Source organism: Varroa destructor, unplaced genomic scaffold, assembly GCF_002443255.2.
Source record: "Varroa destructor unplaced genomic scaffold, Vdes_3.0 BEIS01000002.1, whole genome shotgun sequence".
NCBI classification, from domain to species: Eukaryota; Metazoa; Arthropoda; class Arachnida; order Mesostigmata; family Varroidae; genus Varroa; species Varroa destructor.
Genome location: NW_019211455.1, coordinates 14,436,188 through 14,446,266, shown reverse-complemented (window position 1 = coordinate 14,446,266; position 10,079 = coordinate 14,436,188). Strand labels below are relative to the sequence as shown.

The 10,079-nt window shown below is 40.0% G+C and overlaps 1 long non-coding RNA gene across 1 annotated transcript; it reads right to left on the bottom strand.

Annotated features, from left to right (window-relative positions):
- Positions 1–6,107: 6,107 nt before the first annotated feature.
- On the bottom strand, positions 6,108–10,073 carry LOC147757416 (uncharacterized). Its single transcript, XR_015321510.1, has 2 exons — positions 7,007–10,073; positions 6,108–6,318 (listed from the first exon to the last, which is right to left on the bottom strand). It is a non-coding gene; the product is annotated as an uncharacterized LOC147757416 (long non-coding RNA).
- Positions 10,074–10,079: the final 6 nt, after the last annotated feature.

The following is a 10,079-nucleotide window of genomic DNA, read 5'->3' as shown; positions in this document are numbered from 1 at the left end:
GAGGCAGTGCACGATATGTACTAATTGCAGTAGTTTGGAGTTAATTTTGAAAAAATAATCTTTTAAAGTAAGATTTGCTTTGTGACAGAGAAACAAATACAAAATGTTTGTCAAAGTTTCAAAGGAGGAAACTATTTAGTTCCCGTAGTATTGCTTACATTTCCTGGATACCGAATCACACGGTCATCTTGGAAATTAGGAAAGCTCTAACCAAATAATTACTTCAAGTTCTCGCCATGCCACAGATCAAAACCGTATTCTAATCGGCACTAACGCTTCGCTCCCAAAAAAAAAAACCGTTTTTCAGTGAACTTTTCTCGTTGTGTCGAGCCGATGACCCGCCATTTGGCACGTACATTTTTCTTGTTCTGTTCACACTTTGAAATTCGATTTTACTAACGCTACTATACATATATCCAGCACGTTTTGTAAGTATTTTAGTCAACCGCTCGGAAACACTGTTACAAATGATCAAATTATTCTGGTTTGATTGATTTTTAACTTCTAGCTCACTGTAACCATGTGTGAGGCTCTATTACCTGAATAAGGGTGTGGGGGGCGTTTAAGTTTCCATAGTCTGATTACCGGATTGTACCACTGACTACCAGCTGCGTCTGTGTAGATTTTTTCAACATATGCCTCAGATTTATAATGTGTGTATTCTGTAATACCCGAAATTGCTTCGATGATTGGTAGCTTGCCTAGCAGATGTAGAGAGGTTAGTTCAGCGGTTTCAAATGTACAAACAGTAATTCTGTAGTGATCCGAACGTGGAATTAAACAGTTTCTGAAATTGTAGTTTTGGAGTTTTCGTATGTTTGCCATACATGCCTTGTCTGAAATTTTCATTTTAGCCCATGCCCATGATGCTTCTCACTTAGTTTATGTCTAGCCCAAATGTTATGTTGCGTTAACTATGTTTGCTATGGCGGGCAGCCGTGTCTATCCACTCCACGGTATCACACCGTTTGTGAAACACTGTCTACACCTGGCGGAAGGCGTCTCTTTGATTAGCGATGAATAAAAACTTATGTATTAATGATAACATACAATCTACGTCAATAGCAACCTCAACGTACCGTGAATTACTGAACAGTTGTGTAATGAGGTTTCTCGCAATATTTAGGTATATCATTATATCTTTTAGCATTCGAATATCGAACTACGGGTATTCAAACCGTCTCTTCATTCCGAAATACCTTTGACATTCTCTCTACGCAAAACGAAGGGACGGTATCGTGTCAGGCAGACATCTCCGTTGCAGGTCAGCTCTCTTTACGGTTCCATTTTAACGACTTCCAAACAATCGTCAATAAGTCATTTTGTATCGACAAACGTCGGCCAATCAATAGAGTCTAACAACGCAGCTGGAATGGGTAGGAGTGACGGCAAAGGCCCCTGTCATGATTAGCACGGCCACCGACGTTAAATGAAATGGTGGAACTTCCGAGTGGACGCATCCAAACCTATAATCGCCTCCTGTCCCGGGAATGAATTTTCTGAGATTGAGCAGTTCGTATTGGAGACGTTTCAGAAACGTCAACACCAAATGGGCTATTTGGCTTAAAAAACTCATATCAGGCGCTTCATATGGAGCATCGGGAAACAGTCTCCGCAATTTTCTTACTGTGCCTTCGAGCACGTCTTGTGTATATTGTTCGGTGTCCTCGTAGACTAAATATGCTTGCGCTGCTTGTTCTGTTAACGATCCCATAAAGTTTCCGCATGTGCCTCCCTTCTATTTAAGACTATTGGGAGAAGGATAATTGGTGGGCTTCATCAACATTTTAGGACGTCATACTCTGGGCAAATTTCGTCGTTGTTGCAAATTACTTCTTAAATTGGCTGACATGGTTCCAAATATAGTAAAGGGCCTTTACTGCAAAAAGTAACATTAGGTCCTTCAAAGAAATGTATGACTCTGTTGTCCCATAAACTAAATGTGAGGAAAATATTTACGCTCGAATTAAGTCGATCAAATGAAGCTTCAAGAATTTGAGAGGAAAACAAAACGGAGAAAAGTTATCTAAGTTCAGTCTAAACATTGCAGCGTACGCGTACGATTTCAGCTATCGCATAATTAACTTATTTGCTGTTATAGGTCCTTCGGAACTTTTATCTAATTGCTGTTTGTCCATATTTAACAAGGAAAAGTTGCGCTAACTACGTCTTTGTAACAGTTTAGCGCCGATGAATCTGTCTGACCAACTGCCCACTGTTTTGTATATAATTCCATTGCAACTTTAACGATAACAGATGAACTAATCAGCTAGTATCCGTTACATTACATTAAGCTTGAGTGTTTTTGCACTTTCTAAGCTTCATTCCACAATAAAATTATCTATAGACAGTGTAATGTATCTAAATCCTGATCTACGAGATTTTTTTTGCATCTGCTAGAAATGTCGCTCCTGATGATCATGTTTATCCGTGTTCATGATCGGCCTTCATCGTGATTAGAACTTCAATCCGGGACCTAAATCACCAATTGATCATTTTTTCTTTGATTCGATTTATTTTTCTTAACCATTGGTCAAACGATAAATGTAAACCTGTTCAGGTGTCGCTCGAACGCGCTACATACAAGGGACTTTAACGTAAACTAATGCGAATAATGATGAACTGACGGCAAGACGCAAAAGCGCAAGGGCTCAGAACAGTCAAAATGCGGAAAAAGCAAAAGGTGCTTGTCTGGACGACCTAATCGGCAACTGATAACTTTCGTTCCGAGATGACCATTAATTTCTGTATCAAAAACCTAGGTGTATCAACACTAGTTTTCTAAGCCGTTTTAATAATTTTTGAGTCTTTTAACTCGAAAGCGTTTTGAAGATCTTCTGGTTTGTTCCACGGTGGTGTTCCTTGGATTTTTTAGAAGCATCATCAAGATTGTCCAGTGTGGACAAAGTTCTTAGTTTGACAGAAACTCATCCAACGCCGAAAATGATACATTGATTTTTCCATAGTCAGTTCACGGTTTTATTTAAAGAAAAAAGGAAGCTGGCTTTTTTCTAGGAAACGGGCGAAGCTATGCCCGCTACGATAAACAGCCAACCGAAATCCATTGAAACTGGAACGGTTCATTCTAGCCTATTTATAGATAAATACAAAAATCACGATACAGTTACCTTATGCAGTAAGTATTACATAAGGTTCCGAGCTTCTCTTATGTATTAAATTTTGTTATATAACGCAGAATAAAAAGAAATATCTCTGTTCAAACGCTTTCTAACATGTTTGGTATTCGAATCTAACACTAGGCGCGAGCGAACTCGGAACATGTCAATGCACGGAGGTACATTAAAAGCTTCTTGTCGTAGATGACTTTAAATAGTTATCGTCTAGTTTATACCTCGAGTGTCAATAAAGTTACCTATTTAGGCTGAATGTAAAGTTGGCGAGAAGTGATAAGCACACAATTTTCAGACTGTTATGAAACAACAATGCAAAAATCGTAAAGTGATATTTCCGTATTTTAACGGCGCTCTCAATAGTTCATTATGCGCGGAGGCTTGACGGTATCGTCACGACATCTTCTCGTTTGCTGCATATTTGGTTGACCATTAGATACAAGACCGATACCTTTAGCGACAGTCTCTGCCAGGTGAGGGAGAACAGACTATTTATCAGCAGCCGTGCGTGTGGAGGAAGAGTGACCACCGGTCATCTTAAATTGAAGCTTGTTTAGTGTAACTGCAGTCCAACAAGCAAATGTCTAACGTCTCAACACTTGACAGACCTACGTAGCCAGATGATGGTTGCTGCAAGGCTCGTTCGAATTAAAGGAAATCATAAATGTTCATTTTTAATTTAATCTTCCATAAGTAAGTAAACATGACGTCATGGTGTCGTTAAAGTTGAACGGTCACGATTAGACTTATCTGGGCTTCGTCACAAGCTTGAGAACTACTGTGACATTAATGATGCTGGTTAGCCGACTTTTGTCAACTGAACCATGTTGAAAAGTCTGACAGAGACCAAAATGCACACTTTCATTTACCATTAAACGAAACCGTACGAAGTTATTTCGTGTTAAGAGCTGCTCACGGCGCACGCCAGCATCTCTTAAAATAGCGAAAATCATACCACGTTATCCGATTTGCGGGCACTGTCGATGGAAGACAAAAATATAAGATCAGGTGGGCGATTTGAGGCTCTAGTAGCCTTTCTATGGTATTCTAGATTTCATTTATTCAAGTGACGAGTATTGTACAAGTATTATACACATATTCGTAATTACTTTTTGACACGTTTACAAAAGTTGACACATCGACACTTCGCTATCGAAGAAATCTGCTACGCTATAAAAGTGTTTCTTGTTATCTTCAGAAACGCCTGGAGAAACGAAATAAAGATGCAACGGCTACATATGCCGTAACTCGTCGTCGGCCCCCCGAACGACGATTCGGAGGAAAAACAGTATCATTTCCGGAACATGGGACATAGATTGCTTACTGCCATCAAAATCAGGTAAAGGCTGTCTGAGAACAGCCTTTACCTGATAATACCCATAAGTCGTATATAAAACCGTAACGTCATTAAATTCTAAGGAGTAATCGTCATTTCAAGTTGCAACAGTGATAATGCATATGGCTACATATACGGTCATGTTTTTCTAAGCTCATTGCGCACGCAGCCTGATACTAGTCATCACGGGGTGCTAAAATATGTATGTATTTGATGAAGTATTTCGTAGGATTCCGTGCATCCGGTAGCCCATTTAGGCCACGTGCTAAAGGGAAATTAATCATATATTTGCCATATTTAGACTCATGCGTTTTAAACGTTGCTTAATGTTGGCGGGGATATGATGAAAAATCGATAGCCGCACCTTATTGTTTACTCGAGTAACCTCATGTCATGTTCGCCTGACTGTCGTCGTGCAGAACACCAGGAGGCAGGTAAATGTTAGATTAGATGTTTCGAGTTTTACGAGACAAAGCATGTACGTTCAGATTCGAACCTAGAACCTGTGTCCCGGTTAATTTCTATATGCGCAGGAAAAATGGATTTTGCAAAATAATTCCAGCCAGAAAACATTGACGAACCACCATTACGATTTTTGTATATTTTTTCTAAAGCAAGTCAACTGCTACAATCAGTAAACGCGAAGTGGTTTCTTCAGCATATAAAGCCTACATGCGGAGAACACCGTCGTGCAGGGAACAATACGTTTACATAGGCATTACATCGCTATAGCGCACGCCAAGTTCCGAATCGACATGTGAAGTAGTTGTGAGTAACAATGGAATATTTGTGATGCCTCCCACCCAATTTCTGAAAAAAATTCGTATGCTTGGACGAAACCAGTAGTCTACGTTGCGTCTGCCAGGCCTTACCCGTATTTGCCATTAAGGCCCAGCGAGCTGTCTGAATTGTCAGAAGCTATTCAGGCGATATCCGGTACATCGGTCGAGCGCGTTCCGCCATTTTCCCGAGAGTCGTCAAACTCACAGATCGATACGAAAAATAACTTGAGATTGGTGTCGTTGGGTTTGCAGACTCGTTGACTTATTCGTACAGAAAATCTGCTAGAACAGATCGATCGCCGGAGACACACAGTATTAATATATTGTTACCTTAGTTGCGGCGGGGAAATATGTTGGCCTTACTTTTTTTATGCTAAGTTTTCATGTAGACTGTATATATAGATGTAGATGAAAAATTGACAAAATGGTTGGTATCTAATTTTAGAATCTAAGCTTTGAACTCAAACAGGAGGTGGGCGGGCAAATTCACGATTCTCAGCATTTCCCAATGTAGGAGGTCTACAGGTGATTTTGATGGCAGTTGACCAGATGCAGGGTACTATACCGCATCTGCAATAAATGCGTCTTCTTTACCATCAGGCTATTAGACATATGTACTAAGTGTTATTTGTTTACGAGATCCTCGAACCCGGCCTGTAGATACGCTTTTAGTCCGTAGTAGTTACGCACGGGATTAATAGAAACGATCTTTGACTGACATACATTATATAGTACCAAAACGATACTGAGGAAATAGCATATTAGCAATAGTAGCAGGATATATGTAGAACTCCGACAGCCGATTCATTAACAGTCCACATTTTTGTCGCCCATGTACGTTGCTAGTGAGAACGCATGTTTATTTAATAACCAACGCAACTAGTAATAAACTTTATTTACTTAAAATATCTCCACGGTTCATTCCCTCAATTGAGTTCGGCGAGCGGGTGGTGACGTTCCGCATTTGCTATTGTTTTCGTGTGATTTATCATCTCCTACATGAGTGGTGCTCGTTTATAGGGCCGTTTCCTGTCGATACTTCGCATGTCGCTTGTTTCCTGTTTATCTCCTATATAACAGTAACGTCATTAAGATTTTATAGCACAAATCAATGTTGCTTGTTTCGGCGTCGTTGCTGTGCGGTAAATATTTGTGGCGTAGTTCTCTGACGCTTTTGTACCGTTATCATCCTGGGCTTGAATCGTCTTGCCCTATTGGGGTTCATTCTTACTACAATATAGGGATGCTTTGTTGAGGCGGGAAGGTACTTTACAAAAATCTTTTTCGTATTCAAAACTGACAGATTTATTCATTTGTGTTACTTTTATATATAATATGGGAAAACGAAAGCCTGCCACATAGGCAAAATCGCAGTATTATGTTAAAATTCGTAAATATAGTAGACATAAAACAAACGTGCAGTATGGCATTAATATATGGAAAATATTAATATATAGCTTTATAACAGTAATATTTCATTGTTAATACTATGTAAGTTTTAATAATTACCAAACCAAGAAATGTCCAGGTAAATAGCCTCGCTATATATATATATATATATATATATATATATGTATATATGTATATATATAGTCGAGTATGCTGAGATATTAAATATGATACATATTTAATTTAATAATAAAATCCCATTTATCGTTTTAAGTTTAACTACATTCAGTTTTACATCATACCATCTTGCTCAGCTGCTCGTAACTATATATATATATATATGATTTAGTAAATAATATTATCATCACCTCGACAAAATGCGTTTTCCCGTCATTCGGCCGTTATTACTGAATCCTATGCATCGTCTGCACTCGCTTCACAACAGCTGTTATTTTTGATCAGCGACTTGCATACGGGTGTCGTTGCCTTTAGTGTCGGGGGTACCGTTTGTTTCTAACCATAAGATAGAAGTGACTAGCTCGTTCAAGTACATCTTCGCCACAAAGTAAATCGACGACATGATCGTATTCTTCATAACGTAACGCTCTATTCAACTATTCCTTGACCGTCCGCCACCATACGTCGTGTACGGTGCGCCTGCCTTCCCCCTGCTTCGCTTCTTCTGTCCATTCAACTCCGACGCGAAGAACATACATACCTAATTTTTGTTCAGGGAAATAAGTAAGTCCCATTGTTGCCCGAACGCTATGTCACGGTTACCTTCTTTTTTACCCTATGCTCATGTCGCCATCCGGCTTAGTGGTAATTAAAATTCACAGCTGTAAAAGCAATCGTACATGGGTCTTGTTGTTGCCGTCGCCATTATCACTACGGTTCGTGTCCATTATTACTATCGCCATGATCGTTGTTATTATTAAGTTAAGTGTGAACCGTTCCACGTGCACGCAACGTTCACTTTAAAGGCAGAGTTCTGTTTGTCTCTCAGGATGAATGACTGCTACACATGTGACCGTATCGATCGTTCTCCGTGCACAGTTGCTCGCCGACGTCTATTTCGACCTATCTATAGATATCATTTCTTAGAATTTTTCGCTGCGTCATAGAGGTTGCAGTGACGGCTTTCAAATTCAAAATGAATGATACACCCATGTCATAATAATATTAGTAGTGATAATTATACGTACTCTATATATTTATATACTATATGAATAAACATATTTCACACAGAGGACGTTGTTCTCGTCGTCATCGTATGTATGACCTTGTGACCTATGAACGAACGATTCTCTTTTCAGTGTTTCTTTCGTAAGCGAGCTATTCTTCTCGCTAACGATCGTTCCTTTGGATCATTGTGCCAAACGCGTTTTAACTAGGACTGTTGAAGATGTCGGCATTAAATATCGCGGCGGTAAATCATCCTCATTAAGACTGCCATCATCGGTCACATCGTTGCTTTTGTTGGCTTGAGCTACGGCACAGAGCCCGTGGGTAAAGCTTCTACTCTTCATAGCCTATTCTGCGTATGCTGTTCGTTTGCCCTTCACTCGTCTGGACAATTTGTTTGTTTCGGTATCGTACAATCGCACCTCTCGATATTTAGGTTTTTTCGTATTCCGTTCGGCCTTCGTGTAAAAAGCTCAAGGCTAATCCAGCGAGCCTGTTACAATAAATTTGTTTCCGGGTCGAAACAATGTCGTAGAAAGCAATCAGTAAGTTTATGGGCATTGATTCCGCAACACTTGCATCATATATTAGCAAACGAGAGAGCAGACTCGGGATACGATATTATTGATCACTAGGAGCATAGTATAGGGGATGTCATTGGCAGGAAAGGGGTAAATGTCAGTATGTGTATGACGTGGTAACGTGTTCTATATCACAATGCAGAGAGGCATGGCATGGCATGGCATGGGCAAGCATATTGAAGCAAATTCAGGCGTTCAAGACGTCTCCGACTAACAGCTTCATGGGCGTCCACCTAAATCCATGACGTTTGACTATAAAACGTATTTCGCTTCTTCTTTCCTTTGTTTTGCCGCATATGGCGCAGTTCTAATTAATTTCGTCTGTTCATAGAGATCATGCGTCACCCTCCGTATCAGTTCAGCCGCGTTAGCTTCAATAAGGACATTTATGGCCGTTCATTCCGCAACACTTGCATTATGTATATAATGTTAAAGCCTTCCAAGTCAAGTATAAACTAGGGCGGGAGATTTACACGGTGCGGGGGTTCCAAAAGTCATTGATCGATACGATATAGAGCAATAGAAGTTATTGAGTTCTCAATACATGATCTCGCTGTCTCGGCGTAGCGGCACATAACCATCGCTCTATTCATATATGACTATATATATATATATATATATATATAATATATATATATATATATATATATTACATATGGAAGAGCTGTCAGAGAATAATAAATTCAATGGGTAATGGGTGCAACAGTCATAATAGTCAGCCGTAACGGCGGCGGCTGTAATGAGTTTTTGTAGCTTTTGTTATTGACGTGCATCTGGATGAACGCGTGACTGTAGATGTGTACCTGTGTGATTCTCTGTTCATTTGTTTTGTAGTAATCTGATAGCGTTAGTAATTATATTAGTAATAATAACATAGAATGAGCAAGGACTCGGCAGGCCACTTGTTGATGAGTTCCTGCCTCGTCGGTGTTTTTTGAACTGTGGAGCCGTCGAGCCTTGTCCGTCGGCCAAGCCTTGCAGGACACCCAAAATGAATCGTCTTTGGCAGCGCGATCGCGTTTTTTCTACTATTTACATATTATAGATGTCGCGTGCTTTGTTTTAAATCCTTTTGAAGCAGACAAAGCCAAGGATAGGAATCCCGACGGCACAGAACGAGGTGTACGGATATGCATAAGAACGCTACAACGATGTAAATGAACCACAGTTAGCGCGTTTTTTTCCTTTTGTGATTTCACTCACTCGGTAGTGTGGCTTACAGCATATAGTGTGGTCCGCAGTAAAATTAGAGCAGCTGACGGCTCGAGCGCTATCGCATAGAGCTTAAAATATTGAATCCGGAAAAAGATGGTGGAACTGATTGATCAAGTGGCGATAAACACGCATTGAATGTGACTTTTGGAACTATTTTGCTTGGGAACAGCATACTGAAAGCATTTAGTGCACACAGTGGCCGGTAAAGCGATTTTCCAGGCCGGCCAGCTTTGAGGGTCTGTGCACTTTAGAGGTGAGACAAACGCCTAACTGAAAATACAACACCCTGTTGGCAGAATTGCCCTTTCCGTGGCTTCCTTCGGTTTCCCATTCATTTTACTCTTAATAGTATTCATCCTCTCTCTCTCTCTCTCTCTCTCTCTCTCTCTCTCTCTCTCTCTTTATCTCTCCGCTTTTCTCTTACTCATTTTTACGCTCCGTTTCCTTATATATATATATA